This window comes from Corvus moneduloides, chromosome 1 (genome assembly GCF_009650955.1).
Source record: "Corvus moneduloides isolate bCorMon1 chromosome 1, bCorMon1.pri, whole genome shotgun sequence".
NCBI lineage: Eukaryota > Metazoa > Chordata > Aves > Passeriformes > Corvidae > Corvus > Corvus moneduloides.
Genome location: NC_045476.1, coordinates 17,694,429 through 17,710,650, shown reverse-complemented (window position 1 = coordinate 17,710,650; position 16,222 = coordinate 17,694,429). Strand labels below are relative to the sequence as shown.

Sequence of the window (16,222 nt, the reverse complement as noted above, 5' to 3'; positions counted from 1 at the left end):
CTCTGCTTTATGTGCTTATAGTCACAGAAGCCGGTGTTCCATGAAAAAGCACATGCAGGATTTTTTTTTTTTTTTTTTTTTAGGTACAAACTTGAAATCTTCAACATTTCAACAGTTTCTCGCGTGTTATGGAAAATGAATGTAGAGTGGTTTCTATAAAAGAAACAAGCAATCCCTGTCTTGATTCTAGAGAGGGGGTGTGTTTCCATGTCATAACTTGCATCCTTCAAATTCCACAGTAATAAAAGACCTTGGATTTTAATGGTTATGGATAGGCCATAAAGCACCAGTGGTTGTGCTGTGGCAGAATGCTCTCGGCTGCTCTTTTTGTATACCAGCTGCAAGCATGCCTGCTGCATTTTTAAGAGCTCTGTTGAACTTCTGTCAGCAGTTGGTCCAGCTACTTTTTTTTCACCACAATGCAAAAGCATAATATGACATGTTCTACAAGCTCTATTCAAAGTGATAAACTTTCTCAGGCAGATCTTGCTGGTCTGTTTTATCTGCTTGTCACATGCTGAGTTTACTCCATGCTAATGAAAAGCTCACTGTCCCCCATGTATCTGAATTGATTCAGTTGGGCATTTGTTAGGTCCTAAAGAGAAAACTGTCTGTACCTTCTTATAGCTCTTTGAGTTTACTGAGACTTCCAGAAGGTGATCCACCTGGGTTCTTCCTGCACAATTTAGTGGAGACAGCAAACAAGTTCATTTCACCCACCCACACTAAATTGAGGTTGTTTTGTTATTGTCTTTGTAGGCAGCTAATGACTCTTTTTGTGTTCAAGGTATGTTACATGCTTAGCAAATCAGTTAAAACCTAGGCTCTTTAACTGAGATGATAAAATTTAACACAAGTGCGAAGATGAGTAAGATGGTGTGTGGCTAACAAAGTAGAAAATGATGATTTTTATATTTTGGCCCTTCCATTAGAGTAGCTTCTAGAGGCCCTTAAAGCAGTTTGCATCCAGGAATTGGCAATCCTCTTCTACCCTTGCTTGAATAAGAAGAATTGATGCCTAGATGTAGATGTCCTGCCCAGTATTTTAGGAGGATGCCCTGGGAATGTTCAGAATTTATGTGCTTGTAGGGGACAGAGATACAGGCTTTGCCCACAAGACACTTCTTCCCCTTTGAAGTACCAGAGTTCATGTATTGCACTGGAGTAATTGATGTTTTGGGATGTGATGTTTTGGAAAGACTGGTGGGATGTTAATAACATATGGTTGAAAAAATACCTTTTATTTGCATATACTTACATACTTGCCTTGTGCACTGTTTCTTTGCACTGTGAGGTGAACCATGAAGACAATGCTACTCACCTGTGTTTCATTGGATCCAAACCTGATTTTGGTTTTTTCAGAACAGTGTCACTGCACTGGTTTCTCAGTAATTACTATGCTCTTGTAGTCCTAGTGGTAATTTTCAGTTATACCAACTTATATGGTTAGTAAACATGTATTTTGAAAGCTTTTAATTCTGCAAGAATTCTTAAATTACAGTTCTCAACTTCTTTGTGGGAAAATGGTTCTAACTACCTGAAAGGAAACATTGTAATTCAAGGATTTATAACAGGGTATTCTAGTACATCTCAAGTGTATTTAGGTTACAGAAAAAATATGCAAGCAATTCAGTGCCTTATGCCTTAATCTGGGACATGGATAGTGCTCCATGGAGTTTATCTGCTTAGTTTCACCCACCTTTTAAAGCTGTGCTGGCTGCTCTTGGAACTGTTCGCTTATTTCAAATTATGTGTTTGTATTGTAAGTCATGACTGATAACTTCCTTTTTTATGGGCATCAATTGCTTAAGCTGTTTTTTAAGAGAATAAAACTTGTCTTCCTTAAGGTAATTGTAAGAATACTTGTGCATTTGCTTCAAAATTTATTTAATGGGTTTGATTCTGCTGTGTTTGCCTTAGCAGCTTCTAATTTCTGGCAGGAGGACGACTAAAAATGTTTTGGATGGGGGGGAATAAAAGGGAGAGCTGCAAGACAGAGTTGACTGTATAATTGGATTTGAAGCAGCTACAGGCTGGGACTATTGCAACAGCTGATTTGATCCTTCTGAGTTTCAAGAGCTATTTATGGTAGATTAGCTGTATCAAAGCTCTACTGTTCCAACCATAAAAGGCTGGTCCTATGTGAAGTTGCCACACTGCATTTGGCTTAGTCCTCTGAGGTTGGAGAGCCTATAGCTTTTTATGTGGATAAATCCAGTGATGGATGGAAATACTAAAGGCAGATCAAGGAATAACACTGTTGAGGACTTCAGATGGCAGCGAACTCTTAAAAGGAGATTTTCACTAATAAATTTTTTGCTCTGATGTTTGGAATCAGCACTTGGATATAGCTCCTGCATATTTACTGCATTTGGTGAACGCATGCTTTTAGGAAAGCGCTGTTCTAAATTTATCTGACTTATCTGAATCATCTTGACTGCACATGTACTTGCCAGCCATGCATGTTGATATTTGGTAACTTTTGTGAAGTCACTTTTCTGTTTTCTGAGCGGGTGAGTGTTAGGTCCTTGGGAAAAGAATCTTAGCTGACGCGAGAAACTTCTTTAAAACAAGAATTATGAAGTACTTGGCCAAAGAGAGCTTCAGGCATTATCAGTAACTATTTTGAGAAGACTTTGACCCCTTTTGCTGCATCTGTACCTTCTTTCTGTCCTCTTTGTGTAAAGGCAGACAAGTGGATTTTTTACAGGATTCTGAAGTAAGTAGCACCTCACTCGGGGAGCTTGCACGCAGTTGCTCGAGCCAGTTGTTTGAGAATATTCACAGCATTGTCAGGTTGAAATGCAAGTGGGTTTATTCCAGCCTGTGCATGCCAGTCCTTCAGCCTTCCTTAAGGCATTTTGTGTTTTTATTCTCGTGGTTTTGCTTAGAAGATGAGTTCACTCTGCTATGAATGGAAAGTCCTGTCGCTGGTTGGTTTGTGCGATGTGTTTCTCTTTTCTTTTTCAGTTTTATTATGTTAACCTTAGCCACAGTGCTACAAACGGCTATAAGAACACTTCTATAATAACAAAACTTTTCAGTGGTAATTTTCTCTCATGTTTAAAAAGTTCTATAAATACATGTGAATACCAGGCTCTATTTTGAGACTTGGAGCATTCTGAAGAAAACTTCCTCCAACTTTCCATTCTCTTAGTTTTAAACGCTACCAGGACACTGCAGATAGAAGTTACTGGCATTGTTATACCTTCCTGTCCTGCAGCTCCTTGAGCCATTTGTTTGAGAAAATTTGCAGCATTGTCAGGTTGAAATGCGAGTGGATTTATTCCAGCCTGTTAAAGGGGGGGCGGAACATGAGGGACCGGGGGATTGGAAGGGGAGTTTCCTTGCTCCAAGGATATTTCAGGTACTGTATTTTAATCACCAGAAACACAGGAATAGTGTCCTTGACAAAAAAATTTCTGCTTCTCAATTTCCCTTTCAGGAACCAGCAATTTAAGGCCACCTTCCATTTTATTTGGATCATAAAACTGTATTTCTCTGTCAAATGGATCTCGAATTTTTATTCTGAATTATATAAACCTTTGTTTTAGCCCTGGGAATACCAGAAGACAGAACATGTCTGGAGCATTACGATTTTAAAACCACTTTGAGTTTAGGGATAGGAACATTGTATTGGAATAAAATCCCCTATATAGTGAATCTTTCTCACACAGACTTCATTAGATATATATTTAAATAATCACCTCTATCTACATATTTTATAGGAGATTGAATCCTTCTACCTGCAGAAGCAGTGAGGGTTAGGAAGAAACTGCCTGACCAATATACTCCTTAAGACAGCTTCTTAATTTTTGTATTGTTTAAAAGATGTGTGCTTCAGTCTGATACTGACTTCGAAATGTTTTTACATTGCTTACAATAAAATCAGTATTTTTAATAAGCATCCTTTTTTATATGATCTGATATTTTAAAAACCAAGTTGCTATAAATTGCTCCACCATTTTAACGTGCCAGTTGTGCTCCTGTAAAGCTGTTAGAATGCCTTAAAGCCTTAAAACAGACCACAGAGACATCAGATATGGAACTTGGAAACCCCAGAGTGTGCAGAAGCTCTTAACTTGAATTTCAGTCTCAAGTGCACTAATGGTGCAATGCAGGAAACTTTGATTAATGAAAAGTAACAATATCAGCTCCTCTTTGTGCAGCAGAGGTTTACACTTGTTAGAACAGGTAAATTTTCTCCCCCTCTCTATGTAAAAGTTAATTCTGCCTCTCCCATGTTGTTTTGTCTTGATAGTGTTGCTAAATGACAATTTTGGCAAAAATTTCCAGTAGGAAGGAGGATTTCAGATTTCTCTGAGCTTTATTCATCAGGAGTGTAGCTTTGCACTTGGCACTTCTTTGCTAAACTTTTTGTATTTGCTAGCTTTTATGGGACAAAGGTAGTGGGGATATGAAGCAGTTTTAATCTGTCTTTAAACTATGCCATGTTTACTTTTTATACAGAGTAGAAAGATCACACTATAAATATACACAGAACTCCCCAAAACTATCTAGTACAGGAAAAGTAAAATGGTAGTGCACATTTCTCCTTCACAGTGAGCCCAGGTAGACACGGAGATGGTGGAGTTGAGCCATTTGTGACCAAGACATTTAGATAGGTCAGAGGAGTCTTTTACCAGTTTTCTGTTTGGAAAATATCTGTCTTACACATCATAACACAGCATGAGCTGAAGTTTCTCTTGTCTCTATGTTGATGAAGTGGTTTGAAAGCTGTATGTAGTTTAGTACATTTGTTTATGCAAAAGGTGATTAAGAATGTGTGGAATTTGTGGTTTGTGGTTTTGGGGTTTTTTAAATGTACCATTGTCATTTTACTTTCTTAGAACATGTTCACAAGATCAGCTCTTGTCCAAGAAACCTTTAATATAATGAACAGAGGAGAAAATTGCACAAGCTTATTTAGTTTAAATTGCCATTGTCTGAGTTCATGTTTGTTCCCCAATGTGTTGGCTGTTGTGGATGGAAATTCCACTGTAATTTTCAGAAAGCACAAGCTGTGGAATAGTTTGCAGTAACAGGCTGGCTGAGATTATTCACTTTGCAGAGGTCTTGCAGTCTGCAGTGTTTTTCTTGATGAATGCAAAAGCTTCTGTCTTCTGTTTCTCCATGGAGAAGTCTCCATTTGACTCCTGGAGGGGAACAGTGAGCCTGCAAAGGAATTAGCGTGCACAATGATCTCACCTTATTAATTCCCTGGTTTTTCTATATTCCCAACCAGACACTTTAGAGTTAATAGACACATTGGAAGGTTGTGATTTTTAATGAGCAAAACATGTCCTACTTGGAGTCTGCCTTAAGCAGATAAGAATGCATTGGGTAATTGGTGATAAAAATGCTTCTGATGTCACTGATTCACATGGTGGTGTGTTGAAGGGAGTCTTTCAGCAGAGAGAGTGCAGCAATTATGCATTAACTCTTTGCTGATTTATTTGGATTTAGTTGATGGAATGGTCTCTCTTTGCTCTAATGATGCCAGTTTTCGGAGTTTTAAAAAAAAAATCTGTAAAGTCAATTTTCAAAGACCCAGATCAAAATCAGTTGGCTTTCCAGGCATATCTCTCTTCATGTATACAAAGAAAATCATCACGAGGAACCTGGATATCAAGCATCCTGTGTAATAATATTTAAGGCCAGATATATTTCTAAAGCAACTTGAGCCTCCATCAGACCATTATGAAGGAAGTGTGCAATTTCCTGAAAGAACTGAGCTGTTTGACACCAAAAAATGCCATGCTGTTACCAGTGTCTGTTACAAAGGGTCTGCATTGAGGTGTTAGTCCAGAAACTGTGTGCCAAAGTAGTGTGAGAAGTAAATAATGTTCCTGTGGAGTTAATGACTGCCAAATGTGCTCCTTGTGGCTTATACCTGTAAAAGTCTTGGCAGTCAACAAAGATGTGCAGGATTTCATTCTTGCTCTGTTATCTCAGCCTTAGATTTAGACAAAATTACTGTCTATTCCCTAAAATATAACAAAGGTAGCACTGTCTCCTATCAGCTCTCTGTGGAAGGAGAAAGGAGTGTGGATTAATGTTTCAAAACAGTTGCACCGAACGATCTAGAGAATATGCAAGTCATATGTGCTTCACATGTGACTATTTCAATCTTGCCCTTTCTGACAAGAAGCCCAGTTAAGCCTCAGAGACAGCTAGAATAACTCTGTAACTCTTAGAAAATAATTGCCCCAACTGTTTATATTAAAGTGAAAAATGGACAGTATTTCAATGTCATTTTCCATTAAGTGGCAACTGGCCCTGAAAGCAAGGTGAAATCCTACTGAAAGCAGCATTTCAGGCAGCTGTTGGCATTCCAGCAGTGTCTAGGGTTTGGTAAGGCTGCCCCTGTAGCCACGAGTTAGGTCTGGGAGTTGAGACCTGGGTTCACTTGGCTTTGGTGTCAGTCATTGTAATACCTGCCTGTCTTCAGTTCCAATAAAAAAAAAAAAGCCAGATGTTTTAACACAGGCAGCTGGAGCTGAACAACCAACACAGTTGTTGCTCCAGCAGCACGGGATTTCACTTTTTTACCTCATCTTTGTGAAGAGAAGTAGCTATTTTTTGCAGTGAGTAAAGCTAACCTTGAATTATATATTTCTTATTGTAGTCAAACATCCAGAGCATATAATTCATTTGAAAAGCAGACTCAAGGCTTTAGTGCTGGTATTTCTAAGCAACTTGAAGCTGAGGCAAATAAAGCTTACTGCATGCCCTAGAGTTAGTTTTTACTAACCTGTTTCAAACAAAAAACATATGCTAACTCCCTGAGTTGCACTCAGCAAAAGCTGTGTGAACTGTACACAGTTGTACACTTTGAAAACACAGCTCAGCCTCCATCCTTTCATTCTGACTGGATAGTAAGGGTTGGTTTGGCAAGTAAGGAAACTTTGCATTTATAGATGGAGGTTGAGTTTTAGAATGGGGAACTTCATTTCATACCTCTAAATTAACTCGGGTCTTTAAAGGCTGCATTACAGATTTAAATACCAAATTATCAGGTTGAAGTTTCCCATCTTTTTTTACTTCCATTCCTTAAACTATACTTTTAAAAATAGCACAGAATATGTTTTGGTTATAGAGCTCTGTATACTAAAATACTCTGTTCATCAGTACACAGATATGTAAAGGTATGCTACAAATGTAATTGTGACAGATGTACTTTCAGCATTGTCAAAATGCATTGGCAGTTTATATGTGGAATTATTGGAAACTGTAGCTCTGCAAAAAATTAACATTGCACTTTCAGTCAACCAACTACTGAGAATGAACAAAACCATTGGAAGTTTTCTTGTGGTCAATTCTGTTTACATAGCAATCATAGCAATCATAGAATTGTGTTTCAACTGACTAGAGTGGTTTTGTACCCAAAACATTAGTCAATCAGAACACTTGTGGAAGAAACATCTGTTTGCAAAAATTGTATTTGATGTGTGGACAACTTTGATTTTTTTTTCCCGCTTGTTGACATTTCTAGAAAGGATAAGGGTCTTTTGGCTTATTCAGAGCAATAAGGACTAACTGAACTAACCATGTGTGCTGACAAAGGTAAATTTTATGAAATACCATGTAAATCTACCCTTGATATCTCCCAGGGATTTTGGAGGAGTGGGGGACCAGGCAGATAGATATGTGTGTGTACACGTGTCTGTAAAGGGCAAGCACACTTACACAAACGTGTTGCTGCCTTGAGCAGCTGCAAGTCGTGCAGTGAAGGGCCAGGCAGGCTCAGGACTGGAGTGCAGGAATCTGTACCAAGCCTTCATGAGGGCTCCTGATTGCTGTGTGTATCTGAGGAGTGACCTGTCCAGATGGAGATCTTGCAGAGGTAGGAATGGCATGGTTAAGTTGTAGAAAACCTGGCTAGGTTAAGTTCTTTGAAAAAGTAGCGAAGAATTGGTTGTCTTGAAGTACATCAGAGCTCAAAAGGACAGATTTGATGATTGATGATTGCATGCTCATTTACAGCACAGTGTGCCAGATAAGAGATAGGTATTCGGATCAGAGGAACTCTGAAAGGAGCTGAAAGGGTTGTGAATTTAAAAAAAAGCTCCTTTATATGCAAAAGTTTGGCATTTCTCTTCCTATCAGAGGCTGAAACCTTTGCTGTTCAGTTATTAGATGAAGTCACAACCCTTTATGTGTAAGAGCTATGTTTAGGTGGGCAAAGAAAAATGATCCATCCTGGCACTTACTCAGAGTGAGTCATAGAGGCTTAGATTTTCTGGTGTTAATCGTGTTTCTGGCTATCTGGACTGTGTATCTGCTGGCCATAAGAATTTGTAGGGGTTAAGTCAAAGGCGAAAACATCGTATTGACACTTCTGTCCAACATTTTGTTCTCTGAGAAAGTAATGTATTCCAGACATATTAGTTAGGATTTCTAGCAATTATTAATTGCAGAAAAAACCCATAAAATCGTTGATGAGCCTCTGTGTTCTTCATAGCTGCCCTTCTTTAAACAAGAGAGGCCAAGAGCAGCCTTGTTATTCATTTGCTTGTAGACTGGTGCTTAGGGCTGTCTTGGAGTGGATTCAGGCTTTGGGCGGGTAAGTTTCAAAATAAGATCTCATTTTTTTGTTAATGCATAGAGAATTGGATACTGTCTGGTGAGGCTAGTCCCATCCTTTCTGACTATTGTCAGGAATGATGGTTGCTGTCCTCCTATGTTAGACACTCCAGCACACCTACTGGATCGTGTTCCTGCAGATGTTTAAGTCCAGGGTTACCAGTCTTGTTCTTCTGACTACTTTAGGCAGCTGATGGTTTGGATTGGCAGATAGGAATAGTGGAAATGGCAGCCTTGCTTGTAAAATACCAGTTTAGGAATCCTTCCCACTTGCCTTTCCATTCCCAGTTTGCTCCAGAATCACTCTCTCCAGTAGCATCAGTTGGCTACATGGCCACACAGATCAGGGAACTGCTCTGTCAGAAGTTTTTTCCACTTCCTCTCAAGCCCTGTGGGTTGCCCAGACCTGCTCACCATGGCTATGTCAGCATGGGTGCTGAATTAGCAGCAGAGGAAGAGTCAGGGTTTGAAAAGAGGTGTTCAGTGTGGGAGTGAGAGTGTAGGACAAGTGAGTAGGGAGCACTGTGTTTGCTCAGGTTAGATGGCAAGAGAAGACACAAAAACTGGCAGGCCTGTGAGCTCTGTGAAGTTCCTCAGTGCTTTGCTTTCACCTCATCAGCTGGGATGTCAACATTTAAATGTTTGTGACTCAAGGTCTATCATACTCGTGATAGCCTCAGTTTGCTTGATTTAGAGACTTAAGCAAATGATGGTAAGATAGGTAGGAAAATGTGCTGTGCTAGTGTTGGGCTAATATTCTTATGCAAAAGAGAATTCCTTTTTTTTTTAAAGACACTCTATTGATTCTTGGACCACGTCTACTGCTGTGTCTTCTAGTCCAGAGTTAAAACTGCCCATGATCTACTTGCCTCTGTGTCACGGGGTCTCAAGTCTGAACAGCTGTCTTCTTTAAGTTAGTTAGTTCTGCACCTTTCTTTTGATATATAAGTAAACTCTTGTCTTGAATGACCAAAGCTCATATACTGCCTGTACTGCGTTGTTTAGACTTGGGTAAAAACAGGTATAAGTAAAATTTGGGTATCATTTTGAAGGGCAGCTATGAAAGAATTATATTTGATATCACAGGAACTTTACAGCTTGAAGCCAGCACAGAAGTAGCACATTTCTAGTGAAATATTAAATGGACTAATATTTCTGATTTAAACCTAGAGGCCAGTAATTGAGTAGAATTTTGTGAGTGACTTCCAGTGCCTGTGAGAGACTGAATGCAGACCATGAAATGTCATGACAGCACAACTCCATGGAAGTTAATTGTCAGGGAAGAAGTGACTCCACACATAATCCTCTCAGCAAATGCTTCAGATAAATCAAGAACTACTAGGCTAGCTTTCTTGTACTTCCTGATGTCACGAGCAGCCTTCCACAGCAGCCACTTGCTCCTTGTGCAAGACTTTGGAGAGACAGAGAGGAGAGAAGCACGAGTTGAGAGATCAAGGATTAGGGACCAGGCTTTGAGATGGAAGGGTAGAGATATCTTCAAGGGAAGCACTTTAAGAATCATAGAATAAGATGAGTTGGAAGGGACCTGCTAGGATCATAGAGCCCAACTTCTGGCCCTGCACAGCACCATCCCCAGGAGTCAGAAGAGGAGCTCTCTCATGTTTTTGTTTCTACTGTCTTGATTGGATAAATGAGCTAGTTTAAACAGGATCTTCAGACACCTCTGCTGGAGCAGACAGGGTTGATATGCTGGGATAATAGTCTAAGATTTAATCTAAGTATTGCATCATGGGATTACACCCTAGGAGGAATAAATTACTCGTTCTCAACATGACTTCACTTACGTGACCTGTACCCTGACAATGCCTCCTGCGCTACCTGGGGGTATTTTACTCCTTATTCATATCTTTGACTCAGTCTGTGAAACAACAACCTGCTGCTCAACTTCAGTGTCTAATGAACGGTCTGAGTTGAAATGGGCTTCAGGCTGATTAACACTTCTGAATTGCTTCTCTCTTGTGATGTGTAACAAGTAGTTGAATTACCATGAAGTCTTCAGGTGTCTGTGTTGCTTCCACAAGCACAGATTTTTGTGTTAAGCACTTTCACTGTTAGCAGGGGAGCAAAGCACAAGTGTGGCCCTTGCACATTCCTAAACTGGTGGGCGAATCCTAACCATGAAAGCCGATGGAGCTGAGATGTGCCCTTCTGCCCGCAAAAGGATGCCTTACTGCATCTCCTGCTGGGCAGACATGTGTGGATCTTCCTCCACAGAGGAGTAATTTTGTCAGTTCACTGGAGGTTAAGTGTATTCAGTAGAGTTCAGTAAAAAATAATGTAGTTGGTGGTACTGTTCCCATGGCCATCAAGCTGTACTCCCTGTGGGTGGTCCAGCAAGGCAGACAGGCTCAAAATGTTTGGAAATATTTACATAATTCAGGACCCTGAAGCTGGCCAACATGGCTATATATCCTACAAGAGTATTGGGTGCCAAAAAAAATTGGGCATTCAGCTTTATCCAGCCTATCATGTTTTTCTTTGTAGCTAAGTCTTTCTTAAAACCACCTGCCAAGTGTTGTAGCTGTTTAGCTTTAAGGGTTGACAGCTACCCAAACCTGGTTTTGTTGCAGGCTAGAGATTTAACTGGCAAGCCACTAAAAATAAGTAAGTAAAGGGGGTTGATGGTGGTGGTAGAGTTTTGCAGGCCAGACTCAGTTTGGATTCTTTTCACCTACTTTTGGAGCTCTTAGCAAAGCAACAATCAAGCTTTTGGCTCAGAGGTTCTTGAAGTAAATTATTTTAAACTTCTGTAGCTTTCTAAAATAATCATAATAATTAAAAAAAAACCAAAAAACATTCTGCTTCCAAAGGAGATCCCATACAAGTGAAATGTTCCCCTTCCCCCTCTACCACAAAGGATCTCTCCCGGTTAGGACAAACAGGGAGCTTGTGACTTTGACAATAGGTCTTTGTGCTCTGAAAATACAGCATAAATTATTCCCTCCCCAAAGAAGGCTAGGAAGCTAACAAACAAGTCCAAATAAGCTGTTTTCTCTACAGAAGCAAAGCAGAAATAGTGTAATTTAGCCGCAGTGATGTGTGTTTGCTGTACCCTGACCAGTGTCCAGGACTGCCTGTAATGCAGAGCTTTCCCCCAGTAAGAATTTACAATAGTCTTCCCAAACACCAGTGACTGTGACCTGGGAGCCAGAGGAAGCATCAGGTGAAAAATTGCAAGTGATGATGTTCTATAAAGCCATTTTATTTATGGCACTTCGGACTCTCTGGATTGGCCCATAGGCCATCGTATCGGTCACAGTTTTAGCCTTTCCCTTTTTAAAGTAGGATCATGATTACATCCTTCAGGACTTCTGACCTATTTTCTTTACTGTTTCAGTTGCTGATCTCTAATTTCTCCTCCCTTTCCCTTCAAGGATTATGTCTTTTTTATTACTTGTTATTTTTCATTTACATTTGTCTTTTTTTTCCTGCTGAGTAGTCTACAAGTTCACTATGGAGATGCCTTTAAATATTGCATTTGCCAAATGGTACTGTTGGAAATTACTCTTCCAAATAGAGAGCTTTTCATTGTTCTGTAAATATTTGGAGCAGAAACAGAAACCAGAAGCCTGGGATGCTCATTTATGACAGATCAAACCTCTTACCTTGTTTGTTCTGAAGCAGTGGTGCTGAGGGGAAAATCACATAATTGCATAAATTGTTGTAAGGCTTGACAATAACTCCAGAAAGTCCTAATTAAATTTATTTTGCCAGGAAGTGACAAAAGTAGTTCTGAGCTTTGCTGAGCTGCCTCTTTGCTGACAAAGGAGAAACATAGCTAAGGAATACATAGAAGAAATGACACTATTTGGCTTTCTTTTGCATCATTATTAGGAGGAAGCTTCTGGCTTAATACACACCTGATTTAATGCATTAAATGTAGCCTTGAACTTCACATTCCTTACACGCTGTGCTCCAAATATTTGTTGCCATAGTCAGATTTGTAAGAGCTTTTGATCTACCTGCACTATGAACTTTTATTGAGCTCTCCTTTTAAAACTGGAGATGCTTCACATCTGGGGATGGTTGGGTCATGTGTCTGTAACATACAGTAATGTCCAAGCCAGTGGCCTAAAACTTCAGCACTGTCACAATTTGGAAAACACAGAAAGCTGTCAAACAAATTGTCCATTTGGATACAGGGGAACTGTTTATGCCTCTTGGTAATGGACCAAAGTGTCACAAACTCTCTTTAGCTGTTGCAGTGTGCCAGCTCCATCTGACTTGTAGCACTTGCTGAAACAAGCTGACTGTGGGGAATAATTGCCTGTACACAACTGATAAACTCTGTGGTTTGGGTGACTGTTCTCTTGCATAGGAGCAGCCTTTGAAGGGCTGGTGGTCGTGTGCTTGGCTTGTAATTGCAGTGGCATGTAGGAGGAGAGAAACAGGAGGAGATAAGGGAGAAACAGTTTTTATAGCCTAGAACCAATGAGGCCTGCAGAGAAGCACCACATCCACCGAAGGGATTAATAGGCACCCTTAGCAGCAGCACTCGGTGTCTGCTGTGCCACTTCATCTCTATGAAACGACCCAGATGGCTGGACCAACTGCAGGCTTGGTGCACTTTCTGACTTGTAATAAATATGCTAAGGAAGAAGCAGACATAATAGAACCTCTTTGAGCACTGACATGCCATTGGGTTTTCATAAATCCCTGGAAGTGTAATGCTGGCAAATGAATATTCATAAACCAGGCTATTAAAATTTTAAGAGAACCTTGAGGGGATGATGATGTCAGATTCCAGAGTTAATTACAGAGGTGGTAAAATTCTTGGCTGACTAGGCTGAACATACTCTCACAATAGTTTTAACACAATACAACAATTGGAAGGAGCCACAGTGTTGGATGTAGGTTCTCAATCTCTTAATATATTCCCAGAACTCAAAGTCTAGCAGTGCAGGGAAGAGGAAGTATTTACATCCAGCTACTGTGGAAATAAGTCAGCTTCTAGTAGTTGAGTTGCTGTTCATGTCTTTTGAGCTTATTTTTGTCACTGAATTGATTACAGTTTCTGGCTCAGAAACTTGTTCACTTGTCATAAAGTGGCTGGGCTGCCCTGCTGTGGTGGCTCTCTTGAAAATTGCCAATTGTTATATAGAATCTGTATTGTTCACTAGCCTTATTACAGGGAATACTGATGCTTCACTAACTCAAGGTACCAATCAGTTGCTATTGCATTTTTTGACAGTATTGATTAAACTTAGGAGAAATGCCAGTGCCAATCCCCCATATCTATTAGCTCACTTGGTTAGAGCATGGTGCTAATAACCATGGTTGTGGGTTCATACCCCGTATGGACCATTCACTTTAGAGTTGGACTCAATGGTCCTTGTGGGTCCCTTCCAACTCAGAATATTCTGTGATTCTTCCTATGGCACTGTAGTAGTGCAATGGACAAAACTACTGAACATGATTATAGCTACCCTGGAATCAGGTGGTTAAAGTTCTAAATTGTAGGGTCTTACTGAAATTAATGTTACTGCTCCACTTCTAATACTATTTCCTTTCTTAAATAGAAAGGGTGAAAAGGAAGAACACATTACTGTGTTTCTCGACTCAAAATTTGTACCACAGGACCCTTTTAGTAGCGCAATCTGTAGAAGGAAGAAAAAGAAAATAATTTTTGGAAATTTTTTTTAGGTGGTGTATAAAATTAAAATCTAAACCAAACTAGTTAATTTGGTTTGGTCAAGAAACAGCTGAAAAAAACCACTGTAAACATAGATGAAACAGTTCTTAAATCCCAGCAAAAGGCCTGAAAACAACTGTGAATCTCCAAACATGTTAAATAGATTCTTAAGGTTTAGGATGATTTAGAAAATCATTCCAACTTGCTTTGAAATTGAAATATTTCTTCTTAAGAGGCAACTCTTCAGCAGTCAGTAAATCTAATAGAGATGCTTTGTGACCATGAATATGCAAAAAGTCTTAAATTTTGAAATACACTTTATCAGAAATAATACTTACAAGAGCTCTCATCAGTTCTGAGAGTGCAAAAGGAAATTGGTAATGTTTAGTGAGATGCAATTTTGAGAGAAGGAAAATCCTTTATTAACCTCAGCTTTCAGCAGCCCTTGTTCTAGGGTGACTAAAGAGGCAGTGTCTGCTTTTGGGTGTAAAACACAGGCTGCCTTTTTGACAGAGACCTTCAGAGTCGTCTGAAAGGAAAGCATATTTATCACTTGCCTAATCCTGCAGTTTGCATGATTAAGTAAGTGTGAGTTCTTCCACACTGCTCAGTCTTGAGCCCTTTTCCTACAAGAGGGACTTGTGCCACAGAAACTTTTTCCTGCCCACCTTCTTCCTGCTTACTAAAGATGCTTTAACAATGTGGTCTCTATAAATGAGATGAGGTGGAAAAATAAAAATATACATCTGCAAGATGTATGTCATGATGGAAAACAAAGTTCAAGACTGTTGTGGACAAGAGGCTTTTGAATGTCACATGCAGGTAGCCAAAGTTGTGCTGATTGCATCTGTGCAGGAGACAGCAAAAGTTACTTGCCACAGAGGAAGAACTGAACAGATGCCAAACCTTCATCACAAGTCTGTCCATTGGAAAGAAAAACCTTGTTAGTTGGAAATCTAGGTTTTTCCTTAGCAAAATAATATATTTATAAGTATTTCCCCTTCTTTCTCATATCGAGGATGGATACAAGTGGTTCCTATCATAGAAGCCAGGTGTTTCTGTGAACACTGTGGTGTTCTTCCAGCCCTTCTAGAAGGGTTGGAAGTGAGAGACGGGCCAAGTGGTGGTGGTCCACCCAGCACCAGTGCTAGGATCAGCAGTGAAGTGGATATTTTTTCCTCAGTTCAACAGCACTGAGCCAACACTTCAGGAGTGTAGAGAATACAGCAAGCTAAAGATTGTGCAGAATGTGAACTTTAACTTCTGGAACAAAAATGTTTTTTTCTGAAGAGGATGAAAGTACCTTTAAATAGATACCTCCTCTTTCTGTTTTGCTTTCATGCCTTTTTCTGTGGTTCCTATATCTGACCTTGGCAATACTGGAGAGGAAGAAGGTAGGGAAGAAAACCTGAATGGAGCTTAATGGAGTCTCTTTTTCCAAAAAAAAAAAGAAAAAAAAAAAGAAAAATTTATGAAGATGTGTCAGCTTTTCTAGCTGAGAGTTTCTTGGTGTGAGAGAAGCAGGGTGGAGAAAGAAAATGCAAGCAGATCCTGATCTTTTGCTTGAGGTCAGGTTATTGCTTCAAATTCTTAGGGTCTGCTCTTCTCACTTGGTCTCCTCTGCTGCTAATGTTCCCGAGGCCCCTGGGAGATAGGAGTATCAGGAATATGACTGGCCTCAAGTTTTACTTCCATTTATTTTTGTCAAAGCAGCTGTGTAAAAATAGTCTCTTCTCCCTGTCTATGGGAAGAAGGGGGATGTGATCTCAAGGAACCATCTTGCAGGTATTGCCAGGAACAGCCGAGCACAAATGCCAGCATGGGAGCTGCCCTGAATTCTTGTGTTTTGGTACATTGATGGTGTGCAGTTTGAATTTTACATGGAGCCGTTCCTCAGCACTTCAGCGAGCTCCTGTCCCCCTCCCATTCATGGCCAGTGCTGCCTGTGCCTTGCACATGACTCTCCCCTCTGATCTGGAGCTG

The 16,222-nt window shown here is 39.9% G+C and overlaps 1 protein-coding gene across 18 annotated transcripts in view; it reads left to right on the top strand.

Annotated features, from left to right (window-relative positions):
- Positions 1-16,222, top strand: part of SVIL (supervillin) — a 134,485-nt gene that overhangs the window by 34,300 nt on the left and 83,963 nt on the right. Inside the window, exon 1 of one of the 18 annotated variants that reach the window (XM_032100695.1) lies at positions 2,256-2,719. The exons of the other annotated variants lie outside the window; for them this stretch is intronic. The gene's annotated coding sequence lies outside the window, so the exon portion shown is untranslated. Of the gene's footprint in view, positions 1-2,255; positions 2,720-16,222 lie in introns of those variants that run through there. 18 annotated transcript variants of the gene reach the window in all.